This window comes from Ictidomys tridecemlineatus, chromosome 14, assembly GCF_052094955.1.
Source record: "Ictidomys tridecemlineatus isolate mIctTri1 chromosome 14, mIctTri1.hap1, whole genome shotgun sequence".
Taxonomy (NCBI): domain Eukaryota; kingdom Metazoa; phylum Chordata; class Mammalia; order Rodentia; family Sciuridae; genus Ictidomys; species Ictidomys tridecemlineatus.
The window spans coordinates 35034405-35052571 of NC_135490.1; the positions used below are offsets into that span (position 1 = coordinate 35034405).

Below are 18167 nucleotides of genomic sequence, written 5' to 3' on the forward strand. Positions count from 1 at the left end.
GGAATAAACTTAAGCCAAATTCAATAATGGAGATTTCCTGGCCTCAAAAGGCACAAGGAGTCTAATCTAAAGCATTTATTTTCATGGGCTTCAGTCCCACCATAAAAGGCCTGACGCTCTGTTGTCAATATAAAATTTTCAGTTTATTATTTTGTGTTTATACATCCCTTGTCTTTAATGGGAGACTTAAATATAAGACATGGGAGATTTATTGAAGATTGTGCTTTGAGCCAGTTTGCTCTGTCTTCACATACTTGTGAAAATCTACATTTCAACAGGTACAAAAGAATATCAGGCAATGGTGCTCACTCCATGTCAGCAATATTCCCAGGACTGTGACGACAGAAGACAACAGATTCCCAAGCCACAAAGACTTGCTATATTTCAGCACAGGCAACACACACAGCACAATGTTATAAAACCAGTGGATAGTATACGGAAACTCAGAAAGAGGAAAGAAGAGGGTGGACTCTCGAGACAGAGAATCAAATGTTCATGAGAAATCTTAATTTTTAAAATAAGTTCCCTCAAACCTGATCTGAATTTTGAGGCTTTCTCCCAGTTGACCTCTTCCTCTAGTTACAATAGCATAAATAATCATAAATCCCACTATTTCAGTGATAGAGCTAATTTTGAATATTCTTTGTCTGATCACCTGTCCTAATTTGGGGCCAGAAAAGATGGTGATCATGGTTAATGAGAATGCAATTTACAACAGATTTCTCTTTTTCTCAGTGTTCTGGAACTTGCAAGAACTTTCTTTTCCTCTATTCCTGTCTTCTGCTCTTACGTCCAATAGCAATAGCACTGCATAGTCTTGGGTTATCAATTTCTCTAACGGTAAAAAAAATCCTTGGGAATGTCTAATCAGATTGTTTTTAAAAAGTAAATTTAAATTCTTAGAGTAAGAGTACTATATTCTGAAAGATTCCATAGCATTATCATTCTAATTATGAATTTAATTAAAATTCTACTCAGGATTATCTTCTTGGACGATAAGCTATTCTAATCTCAAATAGCATTTGATCGATTTTAATTATGACAGTTTTCTGACAACTCGTTCTTTTAATCCAATTTTAAGAAAAATTCATTAGTCTTTTATTGGTTGTGAGAACGAGTTTCACAACAGAATTTAGTGAAAGTGCTTTGTAAGCCTATAAGAAATTTATTATATGTTCTCCCGAGTGCCTTTTAATTAATTAATTTAGTTTTGGTACTGGGGATCTAACCCAGGGCCTCATGCATGTTAAGCATGCATGTTACCACTGAGCTATACCCTCAGCCCTACGTGCCCTTTTGGAAAGCATCCAGAGCTCCAGTTTATTAGCCGAGTCTGCTTGCCTATGTGCTTGAATGAATACAGTCCTTTGCTGAGACTGGCCTCAAACTTGCAATCTTCCTGTCTCTGCCTCACAAATTTCTAGGATTACAGGTGTGTACCACCACAACTGGCCCCTTTTGCTCTTTCTACACATCATGAGATCCACATCTCAAGGCTGATGGTTAACGTCAGAGTGAGGAACTCTGTAGCTCCTGAGCACAAAGAATTGGTGCACTAAATCCTTTATTGAAAAGTACCTCTAAGTCTTTCCCCTGCCTCAAACTAGTAAGAGGTGCATTCAGAAAAACTTTACATATTGGGTCATGCTCTCTTACAGGCTTCCTATAAAAAAGCTCATCAGGTGACGCCCAAATAAAATCATTCAATGGAAACCAACACTTCACTCCAGAAAGACATTGACAGTAACGGCATGTGATGTGAAGGAGGCTGAAGCCCCAGATGGCAGTGGAACTAAGTCCCAGAGGCGTCTTTCTGTGGTCAGCCCCCTCACCTGTTTCTTTCTGAAAATGTAACTGGAGAAGTTTCCATCTTTTCCTACTTAGAGTATCTCCTCTTTAGTCAATTGAAGCACTTTCATTTTTCTAAACAGCATGTTCAGTATATTACTCCTCTTCAGGTACTTTCAACAATTTTCTACATCCGAGATTGTAAAGAAATAGTTCTCAACATTTTGTAGATCAGATATTCTTTGGATAATCTGAGGGAACCTGGGAGCCTCCCACCCAGAAAAATGCAGACACACTCTCTCTTTCTCATCCTTCTATTCTAACCTCAGTGCTTCGACCTCTGTCCATGAACTCCAGATTATACAACTTGTTCAAGAAGATAAGGACCCTAACTTTTTGTCCTATTCTCTGTAATCTCACCATCCATTGTCAATGATTTGGCTGTTTCTGAACTTTTGGTTGTAAGTATCCACTCTGATAATTACTTCTTTCCATCCCAGGTCACTTATTCTATCCTTCTACTACAAATATCATTTTTATGTATCTGAGACTTCCAGTGCATTGGCACTACTAAGTTCCTACCACCTGTCAGCAATGCCATGTGGCACTTTTCTAAACTGCAGCATGGATTCCATAACCTATTGGCATTCCATAAGCTATCTGTATTTTTTTCCTTAATTCCTCTGCTTCTTGCTTGTCCCACTGTACACTGGTTAAGCGATGGACCAGTGTCATTAAATCCAACTCTCAAACTACTTTGTCTATTTCAAGCATACATGTGACTAAGAATAAGAAAAGGCACACAGGCATGTTGATGGACTTCACTTCAAACATGAGTATACATTTCAAATAGATATTTAATATTAATATTGCTTGGTCATTCTCAGATTGCCTAATAAAAATTCTTGTTCACCTCCATTGCTCAATCTTTCAACCTCTTTATGTTATCTACTAATGGTTTTCCTTTACATTTTAAAAGGAAGTCTATTACTTCCTTTTCTGTCACCAATACATCACTTTACCTAAATTTTTCTTCTCTCACATTTTATTAAATTCTCCCTTCTTCTATCTGTACAAGACATACTGATCCATTGTCTACTTCATAGTTCACCTCTTCCATGACCCAGTAAATTCTCCTAGACAATTATTTATACTCTCCCCCAGAATGACCAGTCTCTTCCTCTTCACTGGAATAGTTTCATCAGCATTCAAATAAACTGTCATGTTTCCATCTTAGCAAAGACTGTTCTGTCTTTTGCCTACATATCGCTCTGACTGCTACTCCATTTCTTCCTTCTCCTTCCCAGGAAAATTTCTCAAAAGAAGTGCCTGTATTCTGTTTCCTCCCATCCTCTCCACAGTGCACTCCAGTGAGGCCTTCATCCTTATCATACCATGAAACCACCCTTGTCATAGTCACCGACACCCTCTTCCACCTCATCAAATCCAAATGTACGATCCAAGCCCTCTCCTTACTTGACCTTTGGGTAGCTTTTGACCTGAATGACCACATGCTCATTTTTGAAGCTTTTTTTCCCCTTTATTTTCTAAGACACCACAATCTCTGAGATTCACCTCCCAAATTCTTATCCATTTTTAAATTCTCTACTTCCATGGAGAATGTGGGAATGCATCAGAATCAGTCCTTGACCTTCACCCAGCTTTCTCCTTTGGTCATCTCAGATGGCCTCATGGTTTACATACCATGTAAACACAAAAAACTCAAACATATATTTCCAACCCCAGTTTCTCATCTGACCACTAGAATGGTATGGCCAACAGCCCCAGTTACTTCTTAGAAGACTCATGGCCTGCACAATATTATTTTGATTAAACTTCTTCTGCATAAACTGACACATTTCCATCTACCTTTTATTCCCCACACAGTTGACTTATTCTCTGTAGGTTGTTCTACCATAGTATGTTGGGATCCTATCATGTCTTACCATATCCACACTTAGGACCCCTCACTACACTCATTCAAGCTCCTCACCTCTCCGCTGGTCTGCACATTCACCTCCTCAATGGCCTGTCTGCTTCCAGTTCTAACTTTGCAGTCCAAGAGTATACACCAGAAATCAATTTATATCTTTTCTCCTAATTAAAATCTTTGAATTGTGCCTCAGCTCATACCAATAAGAATCAAACTTATTACCATGGTCTTTGTATTCTGACCCAATCAACTTCTCTAATATCATCTTCCCTCTGCTCCAGCCAAGCTGGCAATAGTTATCTGTTCAGGTCTTCATACCTGCTATTACCTGTACCAGAATACTTTCCCCCAGGTTTTTGCTTGGCTGCTTCTTTCTTATCATTCAGTGTTTCTTCCTGTCTCCCTTCAAAGAGTTTTTTTTTCTGTATTACTCTATTATAAATACTACACCTGTTTATTTTCTAACTAGTGGTTTGCGATCAGAGGAGATTTTGCCTCCCAGGAGGTATTTCATAATATCTAGACACATTTTTGGTTGTCATCACTAAGAAATGCTATGGGCATCTATAAGTAGAGGCTAAGGATGCTGCTGAACAACCTATGATCCACATAACAGCTCTCTACAACAAATAATTATCCAGCTCCCACAAATGCCAATAGGGCTGAGGTTGAAAAACCATGTCATGGCTGTGCCGTATTATTATCACATCACTTATCAGCAGAATAATAATAGCTAATGTTGATTTCAGACTTATCATATGTCAGACACTCATCTCAAGTTTTTGCGCTTGCTTTTGTTATTGATCCTCCTACCCTTCAACTGTGCAAGATAGATTCTATCATTGTCTTTGTTATACAGACAGTTAAGTGAGGCAAGAAAATGTTAAGTTGGGGATCTGAGATTTGAATCCAGACTATCTGTCTCTTTTAACCATCATTTTATAGGATCATGAGATTACCTTCTTTTACTATATACTTATTATCTGTCTCTTCCTATTAGTTCATTATCCCCATGAGAAGAGGGGCCTCCTCTGGTTTATCCCTGGATGCTCTCCGTCTAGACACATTGGTAACCAAAAACCCTGAAAGAATGGAGTTCAATATGGTTCTGCCATTACATTTCATGATTTTCTCAAACAAAGCTTTTCCTCTTTACTTCTTTCCTCAATACCTGGCCAACAATACTCATGCATCCAGCCTGGCCTCAAATCTTACACAGTGATTGAGGTCCATAGATTCCTATAGTTGTTCTGATAGAGAGAACATTCATTAGAGATCAAAATTTTAAATTATTTATTTATTTATTTTATATATAAGAAAAATAAGTCTCAGAGAAACTAAGCAAGACAAAGACAGAAAGAGAGGAAGAGTGGAATGAAATTAACCAAACTCTCCTATGTACATATGTGAATATACCACAGTGACTTTCATCTTAACGTGTATCTGTGAAACACTAATTTAAAAAAAATAAATAAATAGGGCTGGGATTGTGGCTCAGCGGTAGAGCACTTGTTTCACACCTGTGAGACCCCGGGTTTGATCCTCAGCACCACATAAAAATAAATAATCGAAATAAAGGTACTGTGTCCAATACAATTAAAAAATAAATATTAAAAAATTTTAAAAAAACATAAATAAATAGAATACTAGTATAGGAAGAGAAACAGGGGAAGAGAAGGGGAAGTCCTGGGAACAGAAATGAAGCAAATTATATTCCAGACTTATGTAATTATGTCAAAGCAAACCCCAATATTATGTATAACTATAATGCACTAATAAAAATTCCATTTTTTATTTCTTCTGTTTTGAATTTTCTTATAACTGTGAAATGCTAGTGGGAGAAGAGAATCAATAGGAGCTCTTGGGATAAGAGGTCCCAGGGGCTTACTTAACCAAGCACTTTTTCCCTACTCCAAATACAGTATTGCCTTCATTTAGGTGATGAAATTCCCCAGCTTCATATTTTATTTACCCCTAACCATCAGGAAGGACAATGTCCCTGTGTTCTTATCTAGAAGAGTTTCCACCTTTCCCCCCTTGTTTTATTCCAAAAGTATCAGAATTATTGTTCTTGTCCTCAGTGAGTTTATAATATAGAGAAGGCAAGAGATAAAATTTGTCAAACTGACTCACGTTCTGAGACAATGACTAGAAGAACAGGTTACTGCTCTGTAAATTGCATAATGCTTCTGGGAGTATAATGGGAGAAAAGTAGTTTATACCCAAATGATGATCAGGGAGTAGTTTACTTAAAAACTAAGATAAAAAGTATTGCACAGTTAATCTATATGACATCATCTATATTTTCTACAATGTAAGTGGTTTAATCCAATAATAATTTTGAGACTTTCTACATTTTTTCTGTTGGAGTGGCATTGGAATAAAGGAGTTTGTATAAATAATTCCTTTATAGATGACTATACAGCATATTCAGAAAAGATATATCCAGAAGAGCTCTTAAGGATATTTAAGGCCACAGTATGATAAACTTCATGGTGATTTGGTGAACTGGATATTCCACATAGTAACAAATTGCTTTCCCTCATGTTGCCTAGTGAGGAGATGCTTGCTTTATAATGGAAAGATGTGAAGTTACTGACTTAACAAAACAATCAAAGGCAGTAAAGTCTGACATGGAATCTCGTCCCTCCAGATGTGAGCCCACATCAAACATCACTGTTGCCAGAAACATATAAACAGTATTTACTTGAACTGCAAGAAGAAATTCCTACTTCATAGGAAGAAAAAGGGAATGAGTGAGATGTCAAACAACTGCAATGAAAGAACCACATAAATCCCTACATGGGATATTTTATAAGATAATGAGTTTCCTTTCTTCAAATAAGTCAGTGTCATGGGGAATACTCTAGATTAAATAAGACTAAATTCATGAGCCTTGAGTATAACCTGGCTAAAGAAAATAAAAGAATAAAATAATTCAAAAGGACAATTGAGAAAGATTAAAGTGAACATTTGATGATATTAGGAAACTACTAATTTGTTTAGTTATGCCATGGAATTAAGTCCTGTGTGGAATAAAGTCCTTATTTGGGGCATCTAACAGCTAGGAATGAAGTGTCATAATGTCTGAAACTTATTTTCAGATGCATCTTCAAAACACAGGTGTGTGGGCATAGAGCAGTAAGGTAAAATGTTACTCACTAATTGTGACCAATGGGTATTTGATGAACTATTCTTTCAATTTTTGTTATATTTGAAATATTGATTGATTATTTGAATGTTGAATATAAATGTTAGAACAAAGCTAATGGTAGTGCTTTAGAACATGACCTGTCAAAACTACATCGCCCTGAACTTATCATTCTTTTTTTTTAAAATTTATATAGTACCAGAGATTAAACCCAGGACTTTGCACACACAAAGCTATATTCCTAGCCCCCCCCCCTTTTTTTTTTTGAGGCAGAGTCTCATTAAATTGCACAGGATGTCCTTGAACTTGTGATCCTCCTACTGCTTTCCCAAATTGCTTGGATTACAGGTGTGTGATACCATGCCTAGCAAGAATATTTATTTCTTCTTGTTGTTTTTTTCCTTTGTGATGCTGTGCATCTGGGATTTGAACCCAGGGCCTTCATTCTGCATTGTTTATAAGGAATTGTTTTATGAAAATTCCCTGCTCTATAATATCATTTTACTGTATATGTTCCTTATTGGAATGCCCCCATATAGAGAGGCAAATACTTTCATAGCCACCTACTTTCTGTCTTCAAATCTTCTGTAACTTCTAGTGACCAGCAATAAATTAATTTGAGGTCCCATCTGGACACCATAGGCACCAAATTGAAGCCACTGTGTGGATACTGGTTCGGGACAGGATTTCAAACTTATACTTCCATTGACATCTGTATGATGTTGCAACCTACATAGATTGATTCTCAACTCCGTCTCAAGAGTTCTAGATTGCATGATATTCTAGTTCTAATGAATTTCTATAAGACAGTAAAATTCAATACTAGAAACCCAGAGCATGTCTAAAATTTGGATTTGAAATGCTTAGTGCAGAAATCATATCACCCATTTGATACATTTTTACTCCTCACATTATTGAAAAAATCAAAATATGGTACAAAGTCTTTATAAATATTTAACAGGAAAATGCTGGCATAACAAGAAGAGTTCAGTAACACATGTCTGTGAAGTTTTGAAGCTTTATGGAAAGCATTCATTAGATGGACAGATCATGTGACTTTCCACCCTGGAACATGAAGAGGAGCATAAAGGAACACGATTCCATGAATTTCATGAACATCAGCAGCAGCTCACTCCTTATTATGGTGTGTCCACATTCATGAGATAATGTATGAACCCTTTCAATACTATAAAGACAGAGCATGGCATAGGTAAATGCAGAGTTAATATCACCATTCAGGGATGAAATATCTGGTGTCAAACATCTGTTACAAATCACCTCTTCCTGAATTCTTCAAATGCAGCTGCCAACAATGGATGGGAGAAGAAAGGGCACTGATTTCAAGACCCTTCCAGGATGCTTTGAACATATTGCTGTGAGTCTAGAAAGTGCTTTTGGAGTTTATGATTCACATTAAGCAAAGTGGCCATGTGTGCTATCCATTTTTACTTCAAAGTCTATGATTTAGAGAGGAGCGCTTATCATTGAATAGAATATTTTCTATGAGCATTTACTAAGAGAAATACAACACTGTGATCACACGAAGGCTTAATCCACCTGTTGATTTTGTCGACTCATTGATGGTGACTACCGCAATGAGAAGTTGTCCATTTTGAGGTTGATGCACCTCATCAGGGCTCTTCTAACAGAATAATGTTGAATAAACAAGGAATTCAAATCATAGGTGGCATTCCCAACACCTAACTCCCACATAAGTAATATGGTATGCCATATTACTTAGCAAATTTTTTAACTGTATTCTCATATTTTTGAATGAGCTTAGGTTGAAGGGAAGCATATTTAATGGCCAACATTTTACAACAAGAATGAAAAATGGTGACTCAAATACTAAGCTACTGTGGGGCCGACGGTGCATGCCCTATAATCCCAGTGGCTCAGGCTAAGGCAGGAGAATCAAACCCAGCTTCAGCAACTTAGAAAGGCCTTAAATAACTCAGCAAGATCTTATCTCTAATAAAATATAAAAAAGGGCTGGGGATGTGGCTTGGTGGTTAAGTACCTCTGAGTTCAATCCCTGGTACCAAAAAAAAAAAAAAAAAAAAAGAAAAGAAAAAAAGAAAAAGAAAAGAAAAGAAAAAAGAAAGAAATCCTAAGCTACTTCCTGACCAGGGCACAATTTGGTAAATTTTTTGGAAGATATATTTGATGTCATCTACAGATCCTCTTTTTAGTGTTTCATTGCTATATATCCATTTCTATATTTTTATAGAAAAAAATACTTTTCTTTCCCACTTTCATTACAGAAGATTTTCCTTCCTTCCTTCTACACTTACTGAGAACTAGACATGTTAGAAACATGAACAGGGTGGTAGATGAGCTTGAGGAAGGACATCTAATCCACACTGGGTGTGTAGAGCAATGGAAAGGATGGCCAGACATTTGCTATGAGATGTGAGACTCACACACACACACACACACACACACACACACACACACACTGAAACAGAGGTGTGAGAGCGGAGAAGGAAGTGACAGGATGGAGGATGTACAGGCTTATGTCCAGGCAGAAGCAGCAGCATCCAGAAAGCGCTGGGTGGTGAAAAAGCAGGATACACTTGCCAACTACAAGTGGCTCCATATGTAATGAACACTGAGCAGAGACCAATAGGGGGCTCCTGTATTAAGACGACCAAAAAAAGACTTTGAAACTAATCCATGGGGGAAGTTGGACTTTGTTCTAAAGCAAAGCGCTATCTCAAAAAAGTTTAAGACAGTTACTAACATGAATGAGTGTATTTTAAAAAGCAAATGCTGGCACTTATGTACCAGTTGGAGGAGGCAGGTCTCCAGATCCATTACAAGGTCACTGCCATAATCCAAACCAAAAAAATGTGTGCAAATCAAGGCAGTGGAGAGACTGGAGGAAACAGAGATGGGCTGGAAAAAGCAATAAACCCACAAACGGTTTTGGTAAGTTTTGCTATCTGAAGGAGTCTGAAAATGCATGAGCCACAAAATTTGAGAAGTGAGTTAGACATAGGTGTAGATTCCAGAAAGATCAATGTATGACATTTCTTGAGCACTTATGTTTTCAAGCATTTTTATTTCCTAGTGTTCTAATGAAAACATTGATCAAGGGAATATAGAGGAAACAAATAGTAACCGGAGCTCCCATCTCCTCAACAACCTTATTAGTTCCCTAAATAAAACATTCATTCTTTTAAGTCTATATTGAAGGATAAATTTAACACAAGCTATACATCTGATCTTACTTTTGTAAGTGGGACATATTTTACAGCACACGCCTTTGAAATGTCACGTGCCCAACAGATCTTTCAGTTCCAAAATGCTTTCCATTTTGTCAAAGGAAATGTTTATTTTAATTAGATAAAATGCAATGTTATAGCCTGTTGGATGGCTCTGACTCCAGAAATCATCTTTCACCAGTGGCTATCTGTGCTGGGATCACAAATCAGACACCTCTTCCTGGGCAGTAACCAATGGATACTTACCACTTGGCACTGTCACTACCCCAATTCTCACCCATCCCTTATTAGCTACATTCCTGGGATTAAGGAAGGAGTCAGAAAGAAAGGAGAATTTTTGCCTCCAAAGATCATGACCCTGGTGCTTATAGCTTTTTCCTTTTCAATTTTCTGGAATTCTTTTCCTATCCTTTCTCTGTGCCTTTGTCCAGAAAAATGTGACCATGTATTCCTTCAGTCCGTAGTAACTCCCCTTCTGTGGTCATCCACACTACAGGCAGGGAAATCTCACCATTCTCAGTGACTTTAGTGAGGGATAGAAGACTTTGTTTCTCCTAGTATCTTAATATCCTTAGCATTCGATTTCTTGATTTTCCTCTAGTTTCAAACTTTGGAGGTGATGTCTTTTTTTTTTCTTCTTTTTCCCTAAAATAATTCATTCCCCATTTTCTAGCCCACGCCTTCTCTCACAGTGTAAACAAGCAGAACAACAGAAGGTCATGAGGACTAACGTTAGACAAACTTGGGTTCAAGTCCAAGTTTTCAGTTTCCAGCTTGATAGCCTTATTAGACCAGTCTGGTTACATTTCTGTTGTTGCATCTATAAAACAGGGATTACAAATCTCTTTTCTCTTGAGTTTTTAAAAGTAAGTATAAATGAGACAAGTTGTGTTATATCTCAGCATATGGCTCAGCCCTAGGAAGTGATAATCCAACACAGTTTTATTAATGCTGAAAAAGACTGGTTCTTTTTCTATCTAGGCTATTCTGGTTAGCTTTTTTGGGGAACTGTGACCATACTTAATACAATCCTAGCCTCTTCTTTCATGAATTCCCAGATGTACACAGCTGTTCCTCTGTTATTATTTTTAATTTTTCTTATCAGACCATCTATATTTTACTGGAAATCCTTCAATTTCCATTAGAGCATCATGGTTTTTAAGGGTTTTCTTTCTTTCTTTCTTTTTTTAAATTTTGCTTTGTTTATGTTATACCCTTTCCAAAATTCTTGGATTTCATTTATAATTCACTCCTCAAAATACTGACCTACTCAGGAAACAGTTTCACATCCTCAAATACACGTTAGTTCTCCCTGTCCTTCTATTCATTTATTCAAGCTATGATAATCACCTTTTCTCTAAGCTCCAATACTTCACAAATGAAATGGAAAAGATAGGCAATATGTTGTGATACACAGAATAATAGATTTTGATATTAAATTAGAAAACATGTAAAATGCTTACCGAAAAAGCCACTAGGCACATGGTAAGGAATATTAAGTCTTAGATTACCATTAACTATAAAAAATATTACAGCATGTGATTTTTGATCTACTTGTCCAACAATGAACAGGAAATTTCCAGAAATAGGGGAGGGCTCTAGGTAAAAAGCTGCATTTCATATCCAGGTAGCAACATACACTATTGCAAGCACAGAGGAATGCAGACTAAAACAGCATACCATGTTTGAGAACTCCATGTAATGCTCAAGAAAAAGACGGGAGGCGGGAGCAGTGGGATCAGGGCAGGAAATGAGGCAGCTAGGTAGGCAGATGTCAGATAATGAAAGCCTCTTTCATGCGATGCCAGTATTGAGTCTCAACTTGACTCTGGAGCCCAAAGAATTGTTTCCAAATTATTAAATGTCTACTCTGCCACAGATGGCATCCTAGATATTTAACATTCATTATCCTATTAAACTTCAAATGAAATACAATGTAGATAGATATCAGTTCCATTCCATCGACACGGAAATCAAAGTTGTCAACTATGAAAATGGTGCAATCAGGATCTGATTTGAGGTCCACTGCAAAGTTTCTTTTCTATCATTCCATACATTGGGAGTAACTGGACTAAGTAAAGGAGAAAGGGTGGGAAGTGGCATTCTGACATGTTTTAAGTAAAGGAGCAATGTGAAACTTATCTAATTTATCAGGATCCGATCTGTGCAGCGAGCAAGTGTGAAGAACAGATTGAAGAAGGAAGAGTTTAGGCATGAAAAACCCACTATAATCAAAGTGGGTCTAAGCCGTCTTCTGGTGAGAGATGTAGGAGTCCACACAGCGACAGTCTGGAATTCAAAGAAAATACTGGATCTGAGGCCTACTGGGGAATTTAACTTGACAAAAATCAGTGTTCGTAAAATGCTCAGTGACATTGTATGCCACGAAGCTCAAGGGTTCTTCATCTCACCCTGCTGACTGCAGGACAAAAAGCGGGGAAGGAAGAAGAATTTCCCCACAACTGGTAATGGTCCTATCAAGAATATTTTGAGAATGGTGTTTTCAAAAGTGGTATCAGGCTACAGTTCCAAACCCAATCTATTTTTGATAGTGAGTTAGGAACCAACCAGAAACTTGATGAAGAAAATGAAATCAGGGACGGGTAAAATATAAATTCTTGGAGAGAGAAGCAGGTCATGCTTTTGCCATAGCTAGCAAAAGGGGCCACCAAAGTGGATTAGAGAAGCTCCATATTTCTGCAGTGGCTGGAGGTTTAAAGGTAATTTGTATAAATTACCTCTCAGAGGTTCTTTATTCAATTCAAATATTTACTTAGTGTTCAAGTGTGCCTAGCAATGAGTCCAGCAGTAACCAATGTCCCTTTCAAGATTTAAGCAGTATTTTTTTTTAATTTAGTATTTAGAACCATAAGAAATACAAGGCTACGCTGGGAACAATATTTTAAAATTTTAATCCACATTTTGACTTGAGAATCTGATTTTTTATTAATATTGCCTGTTTTTCCTCTATAAACAGGCTGAATGAGCTTTCTAAAAACACTTTAGAAATTGTATGATGACCTGTACCAACAGTGAATATCCAATCTCATGGTGCTAGGGTCAGGAGGGAGGAAGATTGAATGCCAGTGTGAACAAATATAAATAGAATAAAGTCTCAGATGTCTCAAAAGAAGGCTGAGTGCCCACCAAAAGAACTCATATAAATGTTCCCCTTCTATCTGCTGCTAGGAAAAAAATATGAATGATGGAGTTTAAAGTGGGAAGGGAGGTTTGGAATCTTAGACTGACTGGTTTATATGTCATAAACCCAGATTTGACCTTCAAATGATCCTTGAATGACATCATACTGAACAAAACCAGACAAACTTTTTTGGTAGCATTCTTCCTGCAGAAGAGCATCTTTTTTTCCATTACCTGACTTTTAGGGAGCTTATTATCTCACAGTCCTGGTTGTCAACAGGTATGTGATCTCTTGTCACTACTCCAAGCATATTGGGAAAACATGCACTTGGTTGCCCACAAAGATCTTGAAAAGAAATGAGTAGAGTTTTGAGCTTTGTAAGGGATGCAAAATAACAGCTCATACAATGCCTGACAATGACTTTATGTGCCTTCCTTTGACTGAGGGGGGTTGATCACCTGGTCTCATGCCAGAAGTCTTTCCTCTGACTCCTGAGACCCAGCTTTCCTTCCAGCCAGGGCCAAAGTCCTCTTGGAAGTCAACCTCCACCTCCTATAGGTGTCAGATACTTCTGATGTGCCTTTGTGCCTGTTCTCACCAGCCCTCCCTGACATTGCATGTTCTGAAATTGGACCCTACACTAATGAGAGTGACCTATTGCTTTATCAGTATGCACTTACCAGACTTGATGGGCATAAACACAATTCCCTGGTATCAGCAGTACCATGAGGGTGCCAGAATGCTGTGACCTGGGGTTTCTGAGAGATATCGAAAAAGGATTCATTCTTCCTAACTCCCAGATTTTCTTATTGAGTCAACTATGGGCTATTCATTTGGCCATCTTACCCTTCATGTAACTTTGATATTTCAGTGTGAGCACACCTATGTACTTCTTAGGAAAGAAATTGGGTTAAGAAGTTAAACAATACTTATGTAACATTTTCAATGTCACAGGGGTAACGTGAGGTTAAACTTTTCTTTTCCTGGAAAAACTCCAGTCTAGAAAACAAACAAAAGCTGTAAAAAAGAAGTCAGAGGCTGAGTGTACCTGTAACCCCAGCTACTCAGAAGGCTGAGGTAGGAAGATTGCAAGTTCAAGGCCAACCTAGATTAAACAGAAGGTAAACTATGACAAGCTGTAGAAGAAAGTTAAAATAGTTTTCCATAGTGTTCCTTCATCCAGAGGTGTTCGCTCTTCACTAGCATTAAATGTAGCACTTGGGCACTGGCCATTGGGAGAGATGACCTTGGAAACATCAGGATCCCCCTAATTCATGCTGCCTGGCCAGTGTTCTATGTATTTGCTCTTCAAATAGACTGCAACCATCTCTGAATCTAATCACTCCTAAACAAATGGGAGCAAATGGAACTAATTTCAAGTTAGAGAAAGTCAAAGAGGGGAAACTTGAATAGGAAGAGTTGGAGGGCTATACAAATTTGAGGATCATTTTTGCTTAGAAGCTGTACTCTTATTCTTTGTGGAGACAGAAATGTAGCTTGCAATAAGCCAGAGTTAGTCATCAGGAAAGCCAGTCTTCACATAATCTCCTCACACATACCCTGGCAAGAATTAATAGACCAGAAAAAGACAAATTCTGCTCACTCCCTTAGATTTCATTTCCTTTTCCTCTTGTTTATTCACCTTCAACCAGTAAATAGGTTCTTCCTGAAAAAATGTGGAAGTCACTGCTTATGAATGACCACAGGAAAAAAAAAAATATGCATCATATTCTTTTCAAGAGTGCTGCCTACCTAAGTTTTCAACTTTATTTTGGACCCATAACCCAATTATTGTATGCTCCTAGTTTACCTGATCTCTCTGTAGGCATTTATTAAGTTACATATTATAGGATATATTTCTCAGACTCCAAACTTTCCAATCGTCCTTACTCTTTCAATAGCATCTCTTTTTAGGACCCCCCCCCCCACTTCTTCCTTGTGAAAAAGTGCTCCCTACTCAGCATTCTCCTATGAGCTTCTGTTCTCAGGTGTTGCCAGGATGACAAAGGCTAATAACATCTTAAAGTATTCTTCCCAAGGCTATTTGCATTTAAATGGGATTCAAAGCAGTAAACTGAAGGTAATGTTCTCAAAAGGCAGAAGTTTAGGTTTTATCTGAGAGATGAAAGAGAATAGGGAGGGCGAGGACAGAAATGAAGACACTAATAAGGACCTTGCTACTGCTTCCACTGGAGTCAATCCCTCTTCTAGGAAGTAGTCATGTTGACCCAATCAGCCCCAATGAGGTGAGAGTCTATTTTGCGCTCATATCTTTATAATTACACCCTTCTTATATTTGCACAAACTGCTTATAATTATATGGACTTCTTATAACTCTCATAAACCAGCTGAGTAGGTCTAATCCACCTCGTCTACCCAGGAGTAGGTGGCAGTGCTGGGCTGCAAGCCAGTCTCTGTCTATTATTTCATCCCTATAATGCCTCTCAAGGAGATGTCTCTTCTTTTGCTTTAATCTACTCCCTAAGCTAACCTATCTCTTGCTGCCCTAAAATGCTTTATTGACAGTTAACCTCATTTTCTAAGATTACATTCTGCCTCTTCTTTTTTGTTTTTCCTTTAGTAGAAACAGATTCACATCAACTCAGGTACAAGGACTCTTCTTATAATCCAAGTGCAAGATACTATTCTGTATTCTCTTCTATACAATAATACTAGCCCCTACAGCCCTGTGACCAATCATCAAAGTTGCTTATGGACTCCCTATGGCCATCCAGTTAATGAATTAATTTACCTTCTCAAAAGCAATATCTTTTTAAAACATAGACAAGGCAATAATCTCACTACATGAAGAACAGTATTATTTTTAATGTTAGTGTTGATTTTTAAATCCTAATGTTAGAATTTTAATTTTTATATAATTGATTAAGATGAATTATAAATTACCCATAACCAAACCATGATTTTTAAATATTAGCTGAACATATTAGTTTTACTTGCTTAAGACACTTAATAAATAAAGTCATGCATGTGAGGAATATTTACAGAGACTGAAAATCACAAAGTACATCACAACAGTATAATTGATAATCTACAAAGGCAGGGTATATTGAGTTTCACAGACAATAATTTTAAAATAACTAAGTAAAAAAGGACTAAAAATACCACCGGGTTCTCAATTTAGATACTGTATTAATGCCTTAATATTTTCCCTCTTTTTGAAAATAACTACACACAGAATCTGCACTAATTATGAGAGCTTTCAGAGATGTGTCATAAAAATGTCAATTTCCTACGAAGATTAAAATTTCTGTGGGTCATGGTTTATAGAGATAAGTAGAAAATGAAGCAAAGCACTGGGTGCATTCACGCCTATTCCCTGAGAAAGCAGATTCTCCCCACTTCACTCAGGCCCCCATTCATAACCCACTGATGTGTGACTTCAAATGTCCCACGGAGGATAATGAATAACTTACCAGCGAAACCATTCCATATGCCTTAACCATCTAGTGTCTTAGACATAAATTAAATTTTGCCTAATGTATAGCATAAATTACTGCTTTCATTTAAATGTGTGGGACATGATAGAAGTCCCTGCTTTATCCACTCCTAATGCATCATTGATGGGGATGAGAAACAAAAGAAGGAACTGACTCTCAAAAATAAATGCTCCACAGAGCAATCTCATGCCTAACCTAATGCAATATGTTTCTCATGGGTCTTTTGTTACTCTGTAACATATTAAATTATCCTTTCAATTACCTTGGCAACTAAAACAAGAGCCCCTAATATGCTGATGACTTTTAGATGATTACACTAGCTGTCAGTAATAAATGATAATGAAGGCATCTTAATTATTAAGCATACTGAAAATATGCAAAGTGTTCTTTTTTTTTTTTTTTAATAAAACTTGTGTTTTAAGCACAGAGTAATCCAAATACTGGCCACAATCTCTTTCTTTACCTTTGATGGGCAATTTAGACCTTTTTCCTTTCTAAGACCGAAAGACAGCTACATAAATTGTAGCAACCTTTAAGATAGTAGGCACACGCCCCCTGATCCTTCTCGGGTCCTCTTAGTTATGAATGTAGCAGAATGTGATGACTTGAAACTGCATTTTTAACCAGCTTACCTTCAGAACAATAGCAACATTAACAAAGAGTCTGCCTGATAAAAGGTCTGTGCACAGTTCATTTAAGCAATGTAAAGTGTTCCTTTATTCTGCTCAATGCGGTCCCCCCCAGAGATTAACCATTTTGAAGCTGGCACAGAGACTGAGAACAGGAACAAAGCGCGTTACTAGAAAGCAGAGATCCTCCTCCAGCACCAGCCTCTCTGCTTTCGGTAATTCTTAAGCAATAAAGAAACTCAAATGAAAAAGTACTAATACCTTCAAATGAGAACATTCCAGCACAGGAGTCTCATTCGTTGTCTTGCCGGCTGTTGTGCAGAATGAGTTGCTGGGGCATGTATCCCTCTCTTAGCTACGGGTCTGCTTGCTGGCTGCAGCCTACAGAAGGAGCATTTACGACATATATGTGGTGTTCATCCGCAATCAAAGGAGACTAACTAGCTCAGCTTGGTGCTGCTTGCCTGCAGGCATCAGATCTTTAGACCCTCTGCATCCGATTGGCTGCTGCCTAGCCTTGCTGTACTCCTCTACCCTTTGACTGTGTTCAATACATTCTCCCTAGGGATCTAGTCAGAGAATTGCTGGTTAGGGAATCAGTGGAAGGTTAAATTGAGCTAGTTTTAAACATCAGTGTCATGATTTTCTGTAAATATGTCTAACGGTTCATTTTCCAATGTTCTAGGTAATCTACCCAGGAGAAATCTAATAAAATGGGTGTGATTTAACAGTAGCAATTTTGTGTTTCCTCTCTGAAAAATGCCTTGAGTTTAATGTATGTATAACACACCACTGAAGTGATCAGGTGGCTTTTTGCAGAATGGCATGTCTGTATAATC

General features: G+C 37.6%; 1 protein-coding gene across 1 annotated transcript in view; it reads right to left on the reverse strand.

Moving 5' to 3' along the window:
* The window catches only part of Sorbs2 (sorbin and SH3 domain containing 2), a 326988-nt gene extending 309246 nt beyond the window's left edge, over nucleotides 1–17742 (reverse strand). The window contains exon 1 of the mRNA XM_040294542.2: nucleotides 17590–17742. The gene's annotated coding sequence lies outside the window, so the exon portion shown is untranslated. The remainder of the gene's footprint in view (nucleotides 1–17589) is intronic.
* Nucleotides 17743–18167: the final 425 nt, after the last annotated feature.